Raw genomic sequence first — 18,782 nt, 5'->3', positions numbered from 1 at the left:
GGGGCATTCTTGTCTTTTCCTTGTTATTTTTTCTCTCTTATATCTGCTGTAACTTATCTAAGGGCATCGTTGTCTCAGTTTTAGTAAAATGTTAATACAAGCTAGGTTGACAGTAAGGAGAATTGAGTGAGATTTCTCCTTGTCTTCCCTCATTTCTTCTCCTTCTCTTCTCTTTCTCTCCCTACCTTCTTCCTTTCTTCCACTTTACCTTTCTTTATTGAAGTTGGAACATGGTATCATAGCTTTCAGGTCGACTGTACTTTTCATGGCACTGTTCATGTCTCAACTTTTTGTGCCTTAGGAATAGAGAATGTTCTCTATTCTTTGTTGGAAAGGAAAAGGACTCAAAAGGACTGATCGCCCCCTTGGAAAAGAGGTTTTAATGCCTCAAGTTGCAGTGTTATGTGAGTTAGTGGTGCTTTTCTAAAGACCTTCTACTCAGCAGTTCAAAGAGGGCAGCCTTGTGATGTCTCGAGTTTTGAGGTAAGCGCTTCCCAATGTGTGGTGATTTTGTGGTGGTTTGTGGTGTGGTAACATCTTGTGGTAAGTGTGTGATCTTCTTCTAGTGTTTCTAAAGTAGAAGGCTGGTGATTCTTGGTGTTTTTTCTAAAGAAAAAGTTTGCTACAGTAAGTGCATACCAGCTGTTTGATAGTTTGCTTAGGTGATACACCAGTGATCTCTTTCATATTCATGGTTTCATCAAGTAGTAACACTAAACCTACAGTAGTTGTGCAACCAGATCTCAAGACTTCTCAATTAACTATGGTGAAAATTAATTGTACTAATTAATCTCATGGGCCATGTCAGTTGAGGTATATCTCATTGCAAGAGGGAAGTTAAATTACACCAAGGAGGGTCCATTGAAAACTGAATTAGAAGGGTACAATGAGTGGATACAAGAGAATGCCCAAATTATGACATCTCTTTGGAATAGTATGGAGAATATATTAGTGTGAACCTTATATTTCTGGACATGACCAAGGAGATTTGGGACCGTGCTAAGTAATTGTATTTTGGACAAGACAATGTTACAAGAAGTTACCAGTTATACGAAGACTGTTTTTCTCTTCAACATGCTAAGCAATTGTATTCATTGTCCAAGGTTTTCTCCCGCATAAGGAGAGCCTCAAATCCACATAGTGATCATCCCCTACCTTTAGAGAGATCAACCATGGTGGTTTCTAGAGGAGGTTTTCCTGGTAGAAATATGTGTGGTTAGAGGTGGAGGTAGTGTGAGGAGTTTTGGTTGTGGGCTCAAGGGTGGATGTGGAGGTGGTAGAGAGGCTCGTGGTGCAAGAGGTGTGGTGGTCGTATTGGTGATGGCAATGGTTCAGCTCGTGAGTACTCACATTGTGGACAAGGTTACATAGTCAACTTTTGTTATGATCTTTATGACCCTCCATCTTCTTGGGCTGACCATGTAGTGGTAGGTGACTTTGAAAGTCTTGGTGTGACTAAAGATGCTCCTGCTTCTAATATTGGTAAGGATAAAGACACAATCTCTATGTTAGGTGCGGAGTATGAAAAGCTTCGTCAATTTGCTTCTTCCAGTTCTGCCATTGCTACACTTGTGAAGTCAGGTAGTGCTTGCCTCGTTTTTAGTTTTACACCTTCACCCTAGATAATTGATTCTAGAGCCTCAGACCATATGATTAGCTCCAAAAATCCGTTTGCATCTTTGTCACCACCTTCTACATCCTGGATTGTTACTTTAGTTGATGACTCTTCTTCTACTATTATTGGTACAATAATGTGTCTCTTGGTTTCGATCTTAGTTTACACTATTTTTTATGTTCCCAAGTTTCCCTTTAATTTCTTGTTTGTAAGTAAGCTTACTCGAACCCTTCATTGTTCAGTAAGCTTTTAGCCTTCATACTATGTTTTTCAGGATTTCAAGATGGGGAAGATGATTAGTGGTGGTCGTGAAGTTGGAGGACTATACTACCTAGATGACCATGGTCCTTAGAAGGCTCTTACACCACACCAATGGCATTGTTGTCTTAGTCATCATTCTTTGCGTGTTTTGAAAAAGCAAGTCCCAACTTTGGAGTTTGTAACTTAGTTAGATTGTGAGTCATGTCGGTTAAGCAAACATCATAGAGTGTCTTTTGTTCCTAGAGATGATAAGAGAGTCTTGAGTCCTTTTGCTTTAGTCCACTCAAATGTTTGGGATCCTAGTTGCGTGTCATCTTATAATGGATTTAGATATTTTGTAACATTTATTGATGACTCTTCAAGAATGACATAGATTTACTTAATGAAGGATCGTTCAATATTGTTCTCTATTTTTCTATCTTTTCATGTTGAGATAAGGAGTTAGTTTGGTGTATGCATTAAAGTGTTTCGTTTTGATAATGCCAAAGAATACTTTCATAATAGTTTCCAATCTTATTTTGACTCTCACAGTATTTATACATCAGACCTCTTGTTCACATACTCCTCAAAAAAATGGTGTGACTGATCGGAAAAATCGTCATGTGATTGAAACAATTCACGCCTTGTTGATTCAAATGTCAATCCCTAAAATCTATTGGAGCGCTACAGTACTCACCTCTTGTTTTCTCATAAACCGTATGCCCTCTAGTCCTAGATGGTAAGTCACCTTTCTCTATCTTGTTTCCTTTTACTTCCCCTTTCTTTCTTCCTCCTTGTGTGTTTGGTTATGTGTGTTTTGTTCACAAAAATGAGTCTAGGCCTTGATAAAATAGACTCTAGAGCTATCAGATGTGTTTTCTTTGGTTACTCCCGTACTCAAAATGGTTACAAGTTCAATAATACTATTCTACGAAAAGCTTTTATTGCTCCGGATGTTACCTTCTTTGAGAGTTTACCTTATTTCTCTAGACGTGAACCTTCTCCTTCTATTCTTCTTCCCTTTGACGTTGGTGACGTCTTTATTCCCTTGCCTACTGTGGAGGAGCCTATTCGACTATCTATTCACAAAGTGTACTCCAGACATGATTGACAACTAGGATTGTCACTAGCAGTTGATCCAACTCTAGCTTTTGACCCGCCACCGAGTCTTTTCTATTGACAGATCCACCACCCTCAAATATTGATCTTTCTATTGCTCTTTGTAAGGGTAAGCATGGTTGCACAAATCACTCCCTTTCTCGGTACTTCTCCTTTTCTCGCTTATCTCCTTCACATCAACGGTTCATTTCCCTTTTATCCTCTGTTTTCCTATTGTGTTCTCTACAGGAAGTCCTCTCATCTCCTAACTTGAAGAAGGTGATGGATCAAGAATTTCATGCTCTTCAATCCAATGATACTTGGGATCTCACTTCCTTAACACCTAGGAAGCAGGCCGCTGGTTGTCGAAGGGTCTATACAGTTAAACATCGTCAAAATGGCAATGTCGAACAGTTCAAAGATCAACTTGTTGGTAAGGGGTATACTCAAACCTATGGTGTGAACTATTCAGAAACCTTCTCTCCCCTGTGGATAAAGTAAGTAATGTATGAGTGCTCATCTTTTTGGCTATCCACTTTGATTGGCCCCTATTTCAGTATGGTGTTAAAAATGCTTTCCTCCATGGTGATCTTTCAAGAGGAGGTATATATAGAGTAACCTCCTGGTTATGTTGCTCAGGGGGAGTTAGGGAAGGTTTATCAATTGAAAAAGGCTATCTATGGGCTGAAGCAGTCACCATGGGAAGGTGTATCATTTTAGTAGTGTGGTGCAAACCTCCTGGGTATGTTGCTCAGGGGGAGTTAGGGAAGGTGTATCGATTGAAGAAGGCTATCTATGGGCTGAAGTAGTCAGCACGAGAAGGTGTGTCATTTTAGTATTGTGGTGCAAGATTTTGGCTTGAAATGCAATGTTAATCATTCTGTGTTTAGCAGGGAATCTTCATCTAGGAAAATCATTCTGGCAATGTATGTGTATGTTGATGATATTGTTCTCGTTGGCAATGATGCACATGGAATTAGTGAGTTGAAATAATTCCTACAACAACACTTTCAAACTAGAGATCTAAGAACCTTTAAGTACTTTCTTGGAATTGTGGTAGCTTGATTGAAGTGGGGAATCTCTATGTCCTAGCGAAAGTATGCTTTGGAGATGTTGAATGAAATTGGGTTGGTGATCTATCTTACCATCACTAGGCCTACCATCTCCTTTAGTGTTGGAGTCCTCAGTCACTTCATGCAGAATCCAACAACTACTTATTGGGATAATGTTCTAAGAAGGCCTGTGAGTAGAAGGGTGTGGGTAGAAGGATTGGATTGGCCAGATGTAGGGGTGGAGAACAGGAGAAGGTTGGAAAGAAGCTTTAATTTGGAAGAGATCAAGGAGGCTGTCTTTTTAATGGATAGAACAAAAGCTCCAGGGCCGGATGGATTCACAATGGTTTTTTATCAGGATTGTTGGGATATTTTGAAAGATGATCTTTTGCGGGTGTTTGAGGAGTTTTTCAGGAGAGGAATTGTCAATCCGGGTGTGAACTCTACATTTATAGCCTTAATTCCAAAAAAGAAAAATGCATCCCACCCGAAGGATTTTAGGCCAATTAGCTTGGTTAATAGCTTGTATTGAAAGAATGGTAGGATCCATCTAATGGACGCCATGAAGGGTGCGGAATGGGTGGGCGAATTTCAAAAAAAATTTCCTACCTTCTTCCAACTGGGAATCATATTCCCTAAATTTAGAATACATTATTCAATGATTCTACTTGAACTATAATCAAACCAGATCTGAACCAAAAGGAAACAGGAAGGATTATACCTGATCCGGAGAAACAATATCTCCCAAAGTTGGTGTTCACGCCCAAAGAAGAAACCAAGATCCGTTCCTGCTGAAGATGACACAACTGTGGATGGAACGGAACTAGTAGGGTGCGTCCTACACACTGGATTCTTCGCAAGAACCCTCTGGAAACCTTGAACACCGAATCCTTTTGTCTTTCTTGCAAGACTGTTGTCAAGAACTGATTTCTTGACTTCCTGTTGCTGCAAAGATCCAATCTTCCAACAGGGAGTGGCGACGGCCTAAGGAGGAGAAATCCAGGGACGAAGAGGATAGAACTGTCTCTTCTCTCTGGAGTCTGTGAGAGATCTGATCTCAATGCGCAGGATGTGTTTCTTGCTTACTCAAAACCCTAGTTCGAAATCTGATATTTCTGCTAGGGTTTTCTCCTCTTTCTTATTGATTAAGAAACCTCCCAATATTTTGGGAGTTATCCCAATCCAAATCAGTATTTGGATAGGGGTTAATCTTAATCTTATCTGCAGATTAAGTTAGTTAACTCCTGATCTTATCAGGAGGTTACCAGATTCAAATCTAATTTGAATTTGGTCTCTTAGAGTGGATAAGGTTAAAGACCCAATCCTTTTACTAACATTAATCTCAGATTCGCCCCATGAACTGGTGATCATATCAGCCCAGTTTGAAATGGGCTTTTGGCCCATTAAGTGTTCAGTGTTTAACAAGTTTCCAATCTGCTGCCCAGTTAGGCTTCTTTGTATGGCGTGGGACCCAAGCATTGATCTACACACCAACCACATGGGTTCGGTCCAGCCGAATTCACTGAAAGACTCAGTGACCCCCTTGAGCCCATCACATGGACCCTATGGGCCCAACACTTACATTATGTGGTCCCTGGGCCAAGCCATCTTATAAAAACTTAGGGACTGTGGGCAGGTGCAAGATTAGCCCATCAGGTATTATCCTAAATGGTCTTACACTTAACCTCTCAACCCTTAATGATCAAGCACTGCCCGACAAGAGAAGACCTCTCTCTCGGCTATAAGGAACAGTGCCGCACTCTCTACTCACATGGATCCTGGGAATTAAAACCTTTTGCAAATCTTTTGAAACCGTACATATACATATATATATTAATTTTGCAAAAACAAAATTCCAACGATTGAAATCAACTGCCGGCAGTTTGGTTTCCATCAGAGAGAGTGCATTCTCGATCATTACCATTGTCTGGCAAAGGGTCTGATCCTGTCACTATGACCACTCACTCAAATGAATTCTCAGACTGCCCCAACATGTCTAGGTTTTGACCCCCACTAAGGATCTCACTGATTGACACATCAAAGACAGCCCGATCCGACACCTAGTGATGTGTCATAATCGAGTCTAGGGGTCAGGTGTAACTTTTCAGTTTTGCCCATCTGTCTCCAAGGTCTAGGGCAATACTGGAAATTTGGTCCGGTTCATGGGTACAAGCAATCCCATACTGCATGTGCCTTGGGTCTTACCCTGATGGCCGAAACAAGCCATCCCAACACTTGGTGGCACATCAGTATCAGCCTTGGCAGGATAAATCTCCCCATACTTATCCAATGGCTGTGAACATTTAAAACTAACACAAGTTTCTATAAGTGTCCAGTTTTAGGGTCTTACACAGAATTATACCAAACAACATGAATCAAACATGCACTTTAATTTATTTCCACTAAATAACAAAAGTACATCAAATCCGACCGAAGCTAAGGGCATACAAGACTGTCTAACAGCTCCCACTTGCACTTAGGTCCAATCTGGTACAAGCCGGAGTCCCATACTTTCCACGTGTTTCTCAAACACCTTCTGTGTCAGTGGCTTAGTCAATGGGTCTGCCACATTATCCGCTGATGCTACCTTCTGAATTAGGACGTCCTCTCTACCAATGATCTCCCGCAGTACATGGTACTTTCTCTCGATGTGCTTTGACTTCAAGTGGGCCCGAGGCTCTTTAGCCTGGGCGATCGCTCCATTGTTGTCGCACAACAATGGGATGGGTGATGTGTTGGACGGAATCACTCCCAATTTGTGTATGAATTTCTTCATCCACACGGCTTCCTTGGCAGCTTCACTTGCGGCAATGTACTCGGCCTCGGTTGTGGAGTCTGCGGTGGACCCCTGTTTGCTGCTTTTCCAGCAAACAGCACACGATCCTATCGTGAAAACATACCTAGATGTAGATTTTCTATCATCTGGATCCGACTGGAAATCGACATCGGTATACCCCAGAATTTGTAGTGAACTACCATCGAATACCAGACAAAACTCTTTTGTCCTCCGAAGGTATTTAAGTATGTTCTTCACAGCAGTCTAATGCTCCTGCCCTGGGTTAGTCTGGAATCTGCTTACCACACTCACCGCCTGAGCTTTGTCCGGGCGAGTGCACAGCATGGCATACATGATACTCCCTACGACTGAGGCATAGGGAATGTCTCTCATGCCCTCAATCTCTTCAGAAGTCTTGGGAGACCTCTTTTTGGAGAGAGTTACTCCATGTCTGAAAGGAACATTTTCTTTCTTGGAGTTTTCCATGCTGTACCTTTTGACAATTTTGTCAATGTAAGCAGCCTGGGATAATCCAATTATCCGCTTCGATCTATCTCTATAGAGTCGAAGACCCAGTATATATGAAGCTTCTCCAAGATCTTTCATGGAGAACTGCTATGATAGCCATACTTTGACCGAAGTCAACATTCCTACATCATTCCGAATGAGTAGGATATCGTCCACGTACAATACCAAAAAGGTAATCTTATCCCCACTGGACTTCTTGTAAACACAGGGCTCATCTGGATTCTGCTCAAAGTGAAACGTTTTGATGACAGAATCAAAACGGATGTTCCAACTCCTAGAAGCCTGCTTAAGTCCGTATATGGATCTATTGAGTTTAAATACCATGTGTTCCTGACCAGCAGCAATGAAGCCTTGCTGCTGCTGCATGTAGATATCTTCACTAAGATCTCCATTCAGGAATGCGGTTTTGACATCCATTTGCCAAATCTCGTAGTTATGGTATGCTGCTACAGCTAGCAGGATCCTAATGGATTTAAGCATGGCCACGGGCGAAAAGATTTCCTCATAGTCGATGCCTTCTTTCTGAGTATACCCTTTTGCCACCAAGCGAGCTTTGTAGGTCTCAATCCTGCCATTGGGGCCCTTCTTCCTCTTGTAGATCCATTTGCAACCAATTGCTTTTACCCCGGAGGGCGGATCTACTAGAGTCCAGACTCCATTGGTCTCCATCGAGTTCATCTAAACTCTCATGGCCACCACCCACTTCTGGGAATCTATGTCTAACATAGCTTCCGCGTAAGTCACGGGATCCTCTTCACTAGTCAAGGCTTCCACCAGGTAGGTATCCTGGTCATAACCATACCGGACTGGTGGTCTGGATACCCGGGTGGACCTTCTAGGTTGGTCACTACCTGGAACTTGTGGGATATCTCCCACTGCTCCTGAGCTCTCCTCATCAAGAACTATTTCCTAACGGTGAGTGTCCATGATGTATTCGGATTCTAAGAATTGGGCGTTTCGACTGCAGAACACTTTCTGCTCACTTGGGTCATAGAATATATAACCCACTGAATCCTTTGGGTAGTCTATAAATAGGCAACGACTGGTTTTGGATTCCAACTTGTCCGCACTTGTTCTTTTAACGTGTGCAGGACAACCCCAAAATCTTCAAGTGTCTTACACTTGGCTTCCTTCCGGTCCATAGTTCATATGGAGTTTTCGGAACTGATTTGGTTGGAACCTGATTCAGCACGTAGATACAGTCTCTAATGCATATCCCCAAAAGGATGTGGGTAATTCTGAGCATACGAGAAGTGACCGGACCATGTCCAACAAGGTCCTATTCCTCCTCTCTGAAACACCGTTGAGTTGAGGTGTAGCAGGAGGAGCTAGTTGTGACACTATCCCATTGTCCTTGAAGTAGTACCTGAATTCGTCAGAGAGATACTCGCCACCTCGATCCGATCGATGGGCCTTAACTTCTCTCCCTAACTACTTGTCGACTTCCTATTTGAACTCTTTGAACTTATCAAAGGATTCAGACTTGTCTCTCATTAGGTACACGTAACCATATCGTGAAAAATCATCTGTAAAGGTGATGAAGTACACGTGTTGATTACGTGTCCTAACACTTAGGGGACCACATACATCAGTATGTGTTAGGTCAAGTGTGCCTCTAGATCTTTTAGGCTTACAGTCAAATGGCCGCTTAGTCATCTTACCTTGAAGGCAAGGCTCACAAGTGGGAAGATTTTCTACGGTTAGAAAATCCAAAGGACCATCCTTTACCAGTCTTGTGATTCGGTCAATACCGATACGGCCAAGTGGGTAATGCCAGAGGCACGTGGGATTAATTGTATCACGATTCTTTTTCTTGGGATTTTCGACCGACGTAGTTTCGGTTAGGTTAGTTTCCAGAGAAGGATGTAGAACATAGAGACCGTTCTCTAGTTCCCCGTATGCGATGAATTTGTTATTCCGTTTAACAGTAATCATATTACCAAAAGAAACAGTATATCCATCAGCACACAGTTTAGAAATAGAAATTAAATTTCTTCTCAGGTTCTGTACATAAAGACAATCTTTAAGTACAAGGACTCCTCTAAAAGCTAATTCTATGGTTCCTATCGCCGCAGCTGCAACACTTGCAGTCGTTCCCAAGAAAAGTGTCACTTCACCGTCACTCAATCTTCTGCTAACTTTGAACCCCTGCAGTGAGTTACACGCATGAGTTGAAGCCCCGGAGTCGACACACCACGACACAGAAGTAACTAACATATTAGTTTCTATGACACAAGTTTTGATGTTACCTTTCTTAGATTCCAGGTAGGCAGGACAGTTCCTTTTCCAGTGGCTGGTCTGTTTGCCGAAGTGACAGACATCAGATGCCTTGTTCTTCTTCTGCTTCTTGGGTTTGATAGCTTTCTTCTGGGGCTTCTTTGCCTTTCTCTTTTTCTTGCCCGATTTATTAGTTTCAACAAGCATAACCACAGGCTCATCCTTCTTTAAAAGATCCTCGGCCCTCTGTAACATATTGCTGAGTTCCTGGACGCTGACATTCAGCTTATTCATATTGTAGTTCATAGTGAACGCATTGAAGGAAGAGGGCAAAGAATTGATGATGGCATCTACTTGCGTGCCAAGATCTAGCCCGGATCCAAGAGCTTCAAGTTCGTTAATGTATCCCATCATCCGAAGACAATGGTCATGAACTTTTTGCCCCTTGGACATCTGCGCGGTCATGAACACTTTCAGAACCTTCTGTCGAGTAGAACGGTTATGCTCTTCATACATTGTTCTTAGACTGTCCAATATGTCCTTGGCTAGTTTGATCTGATCGAACTGCCTCTGTATTGAGTTGTCTAATGAGGCAATGACAAAGCAGCGGGCTAGGGAGTTTTTATCCTCCCAATCTTTATAGTCCCTCCTACGGGCCTCAGAAGCCCTATTACCCGGACGTTCCGGGGCAGGATTTTTCACCACCTTATCTACTTTTTTAGAAGTTAGGACCAAAATAAGATTTTTGTACCAGTCGGCATAGTTTGGTCCCTTAAGCTTGTTATCGTCTAGAAGTTTTGCAAATTGACCGTTTGCCATTTTCTGATAAAACAACAAAAATGTTAGTCCACAACCTTAGTTTGATTCATGTTACCTACATAGATATGGCTTTTAATTTATGTTCCATTCCCATTTATTCATCTCTGAGATTTTCCCTCCCTTTTCAGTGACGGAGACGACGGAATGTTTCTGGAAATGTGGGAAATCACATAGGGTGCGTGAAGCCAACTGTTTCAGCTGCATAACCCCACCACCTTTCTATGACGGATCATATCCACTCATCAGATGAGTTTCCCTTTGGCCTTTGTCAGACAAGATTCAGAGCCGTTTTCAGGTAAACCTTTTTGTCCAGTGAGTGCACACCCATCATATTCAGGTTACGCCAAGGTACCGTGAGAGACTTCCCATTTTCTAGTGAAGCCCCTCCCACATCGGTCTATGACGCCCCTATCATCTAATGAAACACTCTAACAGATCCAACAACAAATGGATAGCCTAATTTTATGGTGCGTTTCCTCATTACTGGTGGACCCATCATTGTGCTAATGACGGAAGGCCTTTAGAGAGTCCATCAAATGGATCTCCCTATCACACGCACTCATATTTTGTTTGGAGGGAACAAAATTACGCCCTAGTTCTTATTTAGGTCAAACCAAAGTGGCTCCCACTAACTTTCATAAAGCCAGATTTCTGGTGGGCCTCAATCGGCTAGGTGTTCCGTACGCAACCCTTTTCAGGGTTGGTGGGCCGAATGAATCCCTGTAATTGAACATCAGATTTGGAATAACCAGTGTGAGAAATATGGACTGAAAAACAGCCCCTTTCGAATCTCAGATTCCGTCCAAACAGTTTTGGTCCAATCTAGTCCGAAATGGAACAAAACTGATTTTCAATTCAAGAATTAATTCATGAGAGATCTGAAATTAATAATTTTTTTGATTTTAGACAATCACAAATCAAAATATGGACTGTTCGTACCACCTGCAAAATAGAGGTTAAAAACAAAAGTTACAGTTTCATAAACTGTAAATCGTAGTTGGCGATTTCTCCATCTGCGAATCTCCAGTGCCGCCATCTTCTTCCTTCTTCTTTAATCAAGAAAATAAATAAAAAACAGAAATCCTATTTCTATTAATTAATTACATTCTTGATCAAATCCTATACATTCGGTCTAGAAAAATAAAAAAAAAATTATTTACAGACCGAATAATAATAAAAGGAAGAAAAAAGGGGTGCGCAGACTATCTGCGCCAAATCTGCACTGCGATCTCCAGGTTCGAACAATCCATTAAATCAAAAATAAATAAAGAACAATTCTAAATAAACTTTTGGATTTAACAAAATTAATTTCAGATCAAACGCCCTTAACAAGAAACCATTTCTTGAAAAAAAAAGAAAGCAATCTACGCAGATCTTGGCATAACATTTTCTGTTCATCTGCATAGGGTCAGATCTGATTTTCTTTTGGTTCAAGATTCGAACCTGTGGCTCTGATACCACTGAAAGAATGGTAGGATCCATCTAATGGACGCCATGAAGGGTGCGGAATGGAGGGCGAATTTCAAAAAAAATTTCCTACCTTCTTCCAACTTAGAATCATATTCCCTAAATTTAGAATACATTATTCAAGGATCCTATTTGAACCATAAACAAATCAGATCTGAACCAAAAGGAAACAGGAAGGATTATACCTGATCCGGAGAAATAATATCTCCCAAAGTTGGTGTTCACGCCCAAAGAAGAAACCAAGATCCGCTCCTGCTGAAGACACAGCTGTGGATGGAACGGAACCAGCAGTGTGCGTCCTACACACTGCTGTGAAGACACAGCTAATGAGAGTGTGGAGAACTTCAAGAGGGATAAGAAGGGAGTGGTCTATAAGTTGGACTTAGAAAAGGCTTATGACTTGGTGGGCTGGGATTTTCTTGAGGAAAGTTTTGACTAAATTTGGGTTTGGGGTTAGATGGTGTAAGTGGATCATGGGTTGTGTCCGGAATTGTCATTATTTAGTGCTAGTGAATGGGACAATGGTATATTTTTTCCTGCCAGTAAGGGTATAAGACAAGGAGACCCCCTTTTTCCTTTCTTGTTCATTCTAATTGCAGAGGTATTGGGGAAACTGATTCACAGAGTAGATTCTAGGGGGCTCATTAGAGGCTGGAGAGTTGGGAGGGTGGAAACCCCCTCACTCACTTACAGTTTGCTGATGACACGATTATGTTTTGTGAAGGCGGTAATGTGAGCTTTATCAGGAACTTGAAGTCGGTGATACAACTGTTTGAGCAAATGTCCAACTTGAAGGTTAACCTTGGGAAAAAGCTGTGTAGTGGGGGTGAATTTGGAGGGAGAGATGTAGAGAAGATGGGACGAATGGCCCATAGGCTGTTTATCCTTTTTATCTTTTATGTTCTTTGCTGTAATGGGCCTTAATCTGGGCCTATTCTTTCTTATGTTATGTTTTTTAGTTTTCTGCCCAACTAAGGGCTTCTCTGTAAATTAACAAAGTTTAACTTAATAAAATAGAATTATGGGTGTAAGAGAAGAGATTATGTTTGAAAATCTTTCTCTTTGAACCCAAGTTGCCGCCACCTTCTTCTTCATCATCTCCCTTCTTGAACTTTGATTTCTACTACATTCTTTTGATTTTTTGCATCTTTCTAAACAATCATTTCTTCTCAAAAGGCTGTTTTTCTTCTTGGTATCAGAGCAGGCTCGTTTTCCCCCTTTTTGAATTTTTTTTTCCCATATACAGTGTATGGAGAACTAAATCGTATGAATAGTTAAAGAGACCTTTTTCAGCCTAGTTGTTAGTGGTTTCTGGAGAGAAGAGGACTGACTTTGTCGTCCACTTGACAAATTCAAGTGTGTTGTCCGAAACCCTAATTTTCTAGAGAAATCTGATTGCGGGCCCCATAGGGAGTTTGACCTGGGCGCTCAGTGACTGAAGGCTTTCTCATTCTCCTTGAAGATCGAATCAAGTGGATTGGTGTTCCGTGAAGTCTACAAGGAGCGGCTGAATTTTCTCCATTTCTCCCAGCTTCCGGGTGTGACGCAGATTAGTGGTACTGCTGCATAGAGGTTGGCTCACAACACAGTTTTGTTTTGTCTTCATTTGGTGTTTTTCGAAGTTGTTTGAAATCATTTTTGAGGTGTTTAAGAAGATGAACTCCTTAGACATTGAAAACAAGCATGTTGCTGAATCTAGACAGGTTTCGGGAGCCTCTGTAGACTCTATACTGGCTGTGACCATAGTCAAGCTGGATGAAACTAATTATCTGGCTTGGTCACAATTAGTAAAGATTCATGTTTGTAGTAGAGGCAAGTGGGGTTTTATCTCCGGGAGCAAAAAGGCTCATTCAGAAGATGATCCATCATATGAAAAGTGGATGCAAGAAAATTATACTGTTATTGGGTGGCTTGTGAACTCAATGCAACCACAGATTAGTCAACACTATTTGTGGATGAATTCAGCAAAGGAAATTTGAGATAGTGTTGCTGAAACCTATTCCCAAAAATTAAATGTGGCTAGAGCTTACAAGTTGAGAAGTGATGTGAAGAATTTAAGACAGGGGGAGAAACCATTAGTTGTATACTTCTCAACACTGAAGTCTATATGGCAAGAAATAGATTTGATAGAAGCTGTAACCTGGGACACCACTAATGATGCTAAGACCTACAGAAAACTGGTTGAGAGAAACAGGGTGTTTGAGTTCTTGATAGGACTAAATCGAGAGTATGATATCACAAAACAAAATATTTTATCTAAGGATTGTGTCTCACTATCTCAGGCATATGCCTTGGTAAGTAGTGAAGAAAGCAGGAGACTTGTCCAGGTTCAAGGGGCTGGTTTAAATGATCACTTTGCTAATATGGAGTGAAACCCAAGGGGGTTGTAGGGACTCCAAGTAGCTCGGGGAAGAAAGAGATTGTCTGTGAGTACTGTAAAAAGCCAAAACACACTAAAGACAAGTGCTGAAAATTGCATCCTGAGCTCCTACCACCTTGGTTTCAGAAGAAGCTTGAAAATAAAAGGGCAAGGAGTGCTAATGTTGCTGTTGGTCCAGATAGTGACAGATATCAAACTGAAGAGATGACGGCTAGTGTGCAGTTAGTAGCTATGAAGGCAGAATATGAGAAGTTTGGGAGGATGATCAGTCACCTAGAGGGTGTGACCTCTTATTCCAACCCTTCAGAAAGTTCAACCTCTTTTGCATTTGCTCATTCAGGTATACGGGCTTCTGCCAATCATGCAACCATTTCAGGTAATCATAGGATCCCTTGGATTATTGATTCTGGTGCTTCTGATCATATGACCAGTCTTTCTACTTTGTTTGTTTCATATGATTTACTTCCTGGACGTGACAAAAACACCTAGCCGATGACTCTCTTGCCCCTATCTCTGGCAAGGGAACCATTAAGGCTACAGACTCCTTGGTTCTTCCTTTTGCTCTTCATGTACCTAGACTAAATACAAACTTGTTATCTGTAAGTAGCCTAACTAAGTCATTATACTGTTGTGTAATCTTCTTCCCTTCCTACTGTGTTTTCCAGGATTTGGAGTCTCAGAAGGTGATTGGGAGTGGTTGTGAGGCGAATGGAATATACCTGCTAGATACTCCTGGACAGTGCCATGAACAACCTGGAAAAGCTTCTTTTGGGTTTACATCTACAGAGTCCATTAGTCGAGTCATGTTATGTCATTTTCGTTTGGGTCATCTTTCTTTTTCTGCATTAAGTCATTTATTCCCAGAACTGTTTAAGGGAATTAGTTTGTCTAGTCTTCATTGTTAGTCTTGTGTACTGTCAAAACATTGTAGAAACAACTGTCCTTTGAATAATAAAAGATCTTCTTTTCCTTTTAATATTGTGCACTCTGATGTGTGGGGGCCTTACAACTTACCCTCTATGGGTGGCTACAATTATTTTATCTTGTTCATTCATGACTTTTTTTCAGTTTACTTGGATATTTTTGATGAAGTCCCATGATGAAGTTCCCAGACTTGTGAGGCAATTCCATGAATTTGTCCTAACTCAATTTGATGTCAGGATTAAAAATTTCAGATCTGACAATGCAAAAGAAGATTTTGAGAAAAACTTGACCTGCTATCTCACTGATTTAGGGGTTATTCATCAAAGCTTCTGTGTTAGGTCCCCAAAACAGAATGGAGTTGCTGAATGAAAAAATAGACATATTGTTGAAGTTGCAAGAAGTATTCTATTTGCCTCATATGTCCGTACAAAAGTTTTGGGTGATGATGTTCTCACTGCTACCTACCTTATAAACCGTATGCCATCCAGGGTTTTAGGGTTTAAGTCTCCCTTCAGTCTCCTACATCCGGACAAGGATTTTTTTCCTATTCATCTTCGTGTCTTTGGCTGCACCTGCTATGTACATATCCCAAGTGTCCAAAGACATGAATTTGAACCAAAAGCCCACAAGTGTATCTTCCTTGGTTATTCCCCCACACAGAAGGGTTATTGTTGTTTTGATCCAAATACTGGCACTCGATATGTCTCAATGGATGTCACCTTTGATGAGCTTTTTTCCTTTTATGGTTCCTCTCTGGAGAGACATTGTCCAAAGGGGGAGGATTTGTCACAGTTGTTTGCTCTTCCTCTTCCTGTCTCAGTTGAGTCTCTTCCTCCTCCAAATGAATCAAGGGAAGATCAGTCATTTCACTCTTATTTCAGTGTTCCTATTCCTCTCTCTTTACCTCCTCGCTCTCTTTTTAATCCCAGGATGTATTAGAGGCTAAGAACCAGAAATGAGCAGGTTGTTTCCCATACAACACATGAGCCTCATGCACTTCCAGTTACAGATGAGACAACAGGTACTGTTACAGCCCTTTGGTGCCATCCTTCCCAGACCTTGATATCCCCATTGCTATTAAGAAAGAAAAAAAGAAGTGTACTGCATATTGCATTTCCAAACACCTTTCTTATAGTTTGCTCTCTCCTTCATATTTTGCCACCTTTCTTTTGTTGCCTCTAACCCAATTCTCAGGTTTGTGTTAGAAGCTCTTAATATTCCAGAATAGAGGGATGCTATGAGAACAGAAATTGATGCCCTGCACAAGAATGACACTTGGGAAGTGGTTGATTTGCCTGAAGGGAAGGATCCAGTAGGCTGTAAGTGGGTCTTTATTATCAAATATCATGCTGATGGCACCATTGAAAGGTACAAGGCTAGACTGGTTGCAAAAGGCTATACACAGACATATGGGATTGATTATCTGGAGACCTTTGCCCCTGTTGCCAAGATGACTTCTGTGAGAGTTCTTCTATCTTTGGCTGCACACTCAGACTGGCCACTTTATCAACTGGATGTAAAGAATGCATTTCTGAATGCAAAATTACATGAGGAGGTTTATATGTCTCTTCCTCCAGGGATGTATTAAACAGATATGAAAGGAAAGGTCTGCAGGCTGAAGAGATTTCTTTATGGACTCAAACAGTCCCCTAGAGCATGGTTTCAAAGGTTTAGGGCTGCTCTTGTTAGCTTTGGCTATGTACAGACACAATCTGTTCATACACTCTTTGTGAAGAGGAGAGGATTCTTGGTTGTTTACCTGATTGTGTATGTTGATGATATTGTTGTGACTGGTAATGATGTATCGGGAATTAATGATCTCAAACCTTTCCTTCATACATAGTTTGGGATCAAAGTTCTAGGGGAGTTGAGATACTTTCTTGGCATAGAAGTTGCTAGATCCAAGGATGGGATTCTTATCTCTCAGAGGAAGTATGTTCTTGATTTGCTCTCTGAAACAGGGAAGATGGGTGCTAGACCAGTTGCTACTTCTATTGATATGAGTCATAAACTCTCTGCTTCAGATGGATTATCGTTGAAAGATAAGGGAGTCTTCTAGAAACTACTTGGAAAACTTCTCTATCTATGCATGACTCGGCCAGACATTGCATACGCTGTCAGCTACATCAGTCAGTTCATGCATGCTCTCAGGGATACTCATATGGCAGCAGCAGAGCGGATTCTGTGTTATTTGAAGGGCTCTCCTAGAAAGGGAATTCTATTTGCCAAGCATGGCCATATGAAACTTGAAGCCTACACAGATGCTGACTGGGCTGGAAACATTGATGACAGAAGATCTACCTCTGGGTACTGTAGCTTGGTGGCAGGTAATAGTCTCTTGGAGAAGCAAGAAACAATCAGTTGTTGCTCAATCTTCAGCCGAAGCAGAATACAGAGCCATGGCACATGGAGTTTCTAAACTATTGTGGATTAAATCATTGATGGAGGAATTGGGTATTGAGCATGATAAGTCAATGATGTTATACTGTGGTAATCAAGCCGCCATCAACATTGCTCACAACCCAGTGCAACATGGCAGAACTAAGCATATTGAAGTTTTCAGACACTTCATCCGAGAAAGAGTGGCTTCTGTTGAAGTGTGGCTACCTTTCATCACCTCTGAAGGACAGTTAGCAGATTTCCTCACCAAGGGCATTCCCAAGGCTAAACTTCAGCATGATACTGGCAAGCTTGGCATGATTGACGTCTATGCTCAGCTTGAGGGGGAGTGTAGAGAAGATGGGCTAAATGGCCCATAAGCTGTTTATCCTTTTTATCTTTTATGTTCTTTGCTGTAATGGGCCTTAATCTTGGCCTATTCTTTCTTATGTTATGTTTTTTAATTTTCTACCCAATTAAAGGGCTTCTCTGTAAATTACCAAAGTTTAACTTAATAAAATAGAATTAAGGGTGTAAGGGAAGAAATTTTGCTCGAAAATCTCTCTCTCTGAACCCAAGTTGCCGCCACCTTCTTTTTCATCTTCTCCCTTCTTGAACTCTGATTTCTGCTACATTCTTTTGTTTTTTTGCATCTTTCTAAACAGTCATTTCTTCTCAAAATGTTGTTTTTCTTCTAGAGATCAGGGAGAGTGCTAAAGTGTTGGGGTGTGAAGTCTCGGGGTGGCCTTTGAACTACTTAGGGTTGCCATTAGGTGATAATCCTATGAGAGAGAGCTTTTGGAACCCGGTGGTGGAAAGGTTTGAAAAAAGACTGGTATCCTGAAAAAAGAACTACCTCTCTCTTGGTGGGAGAATTACACTAATTAAGGCCACGTTTGGTAACTTACCCATCTTTTTCTTGTCGGTGTTTAAAATCCCAGTGAAGGTTTCTAACAGATTGGAGAAGCTAATAGGAGATTTCCTGTGGGAGCCGGGAGAGGAGAAGAGGGACCATAGAGTTAGTTAGCTAGGAGATAGTTTGTAGGAGTAAGACTTGTGGTGGTTTGGGGCTTGGGAGTATTAGGAGAAGGAATATGACTCTTTTGGTAAAGTGGTTGTGGAGGTTCCCTATGGAGAAGGAGAAGCTATGAGCTAGAATAGTGGCAAGTATACATGGGCTGGAGCATAATGAATGGGATGCTGGAATCAGAGCTAGGATCACAAGCAATTCTCCTTGGAAAGCCATTCATGACCTGCTACCAGTTTTCTCCCCTAATATCAGGTATG

General features: G+C 41.4%; 1 protein-coding gene across 3 annotated transcripts in view; it reads left to right on the top strand.

Annotated features, from left to right (window-relative positions):
* The window catches only part of PIR121 (transcription activator), a 160,258-nt gene that overhangs the window by 51,182 nt on the left and 90,294 nt on the right, over positions 1–18,782 (top strand). The window lies entirely within an intron of this gene.

Source organism: Nelumbo lutea, chromosome 1 (genome assembly GCF_056320005.1).
Source record: "Nelumbo lutea isolate HS-2025 chromosome 1, American lotus-T2T, whole genome shotgun sequence".
In the NCBI taxonomy this organism is placed as follows: domain Eukaryota; kingdom Viridiplantae; phylum Streptophyta; class Magnoliopsida; order Proteales; family Nelumbonaceae; genus Nelumbo; species Nelumbo lutea.
The sequence above is the reverse complement of the archived record's forward strand: the minus strand, read 5'-3'. Positions and strand labels throughout refer to the sequence as shown.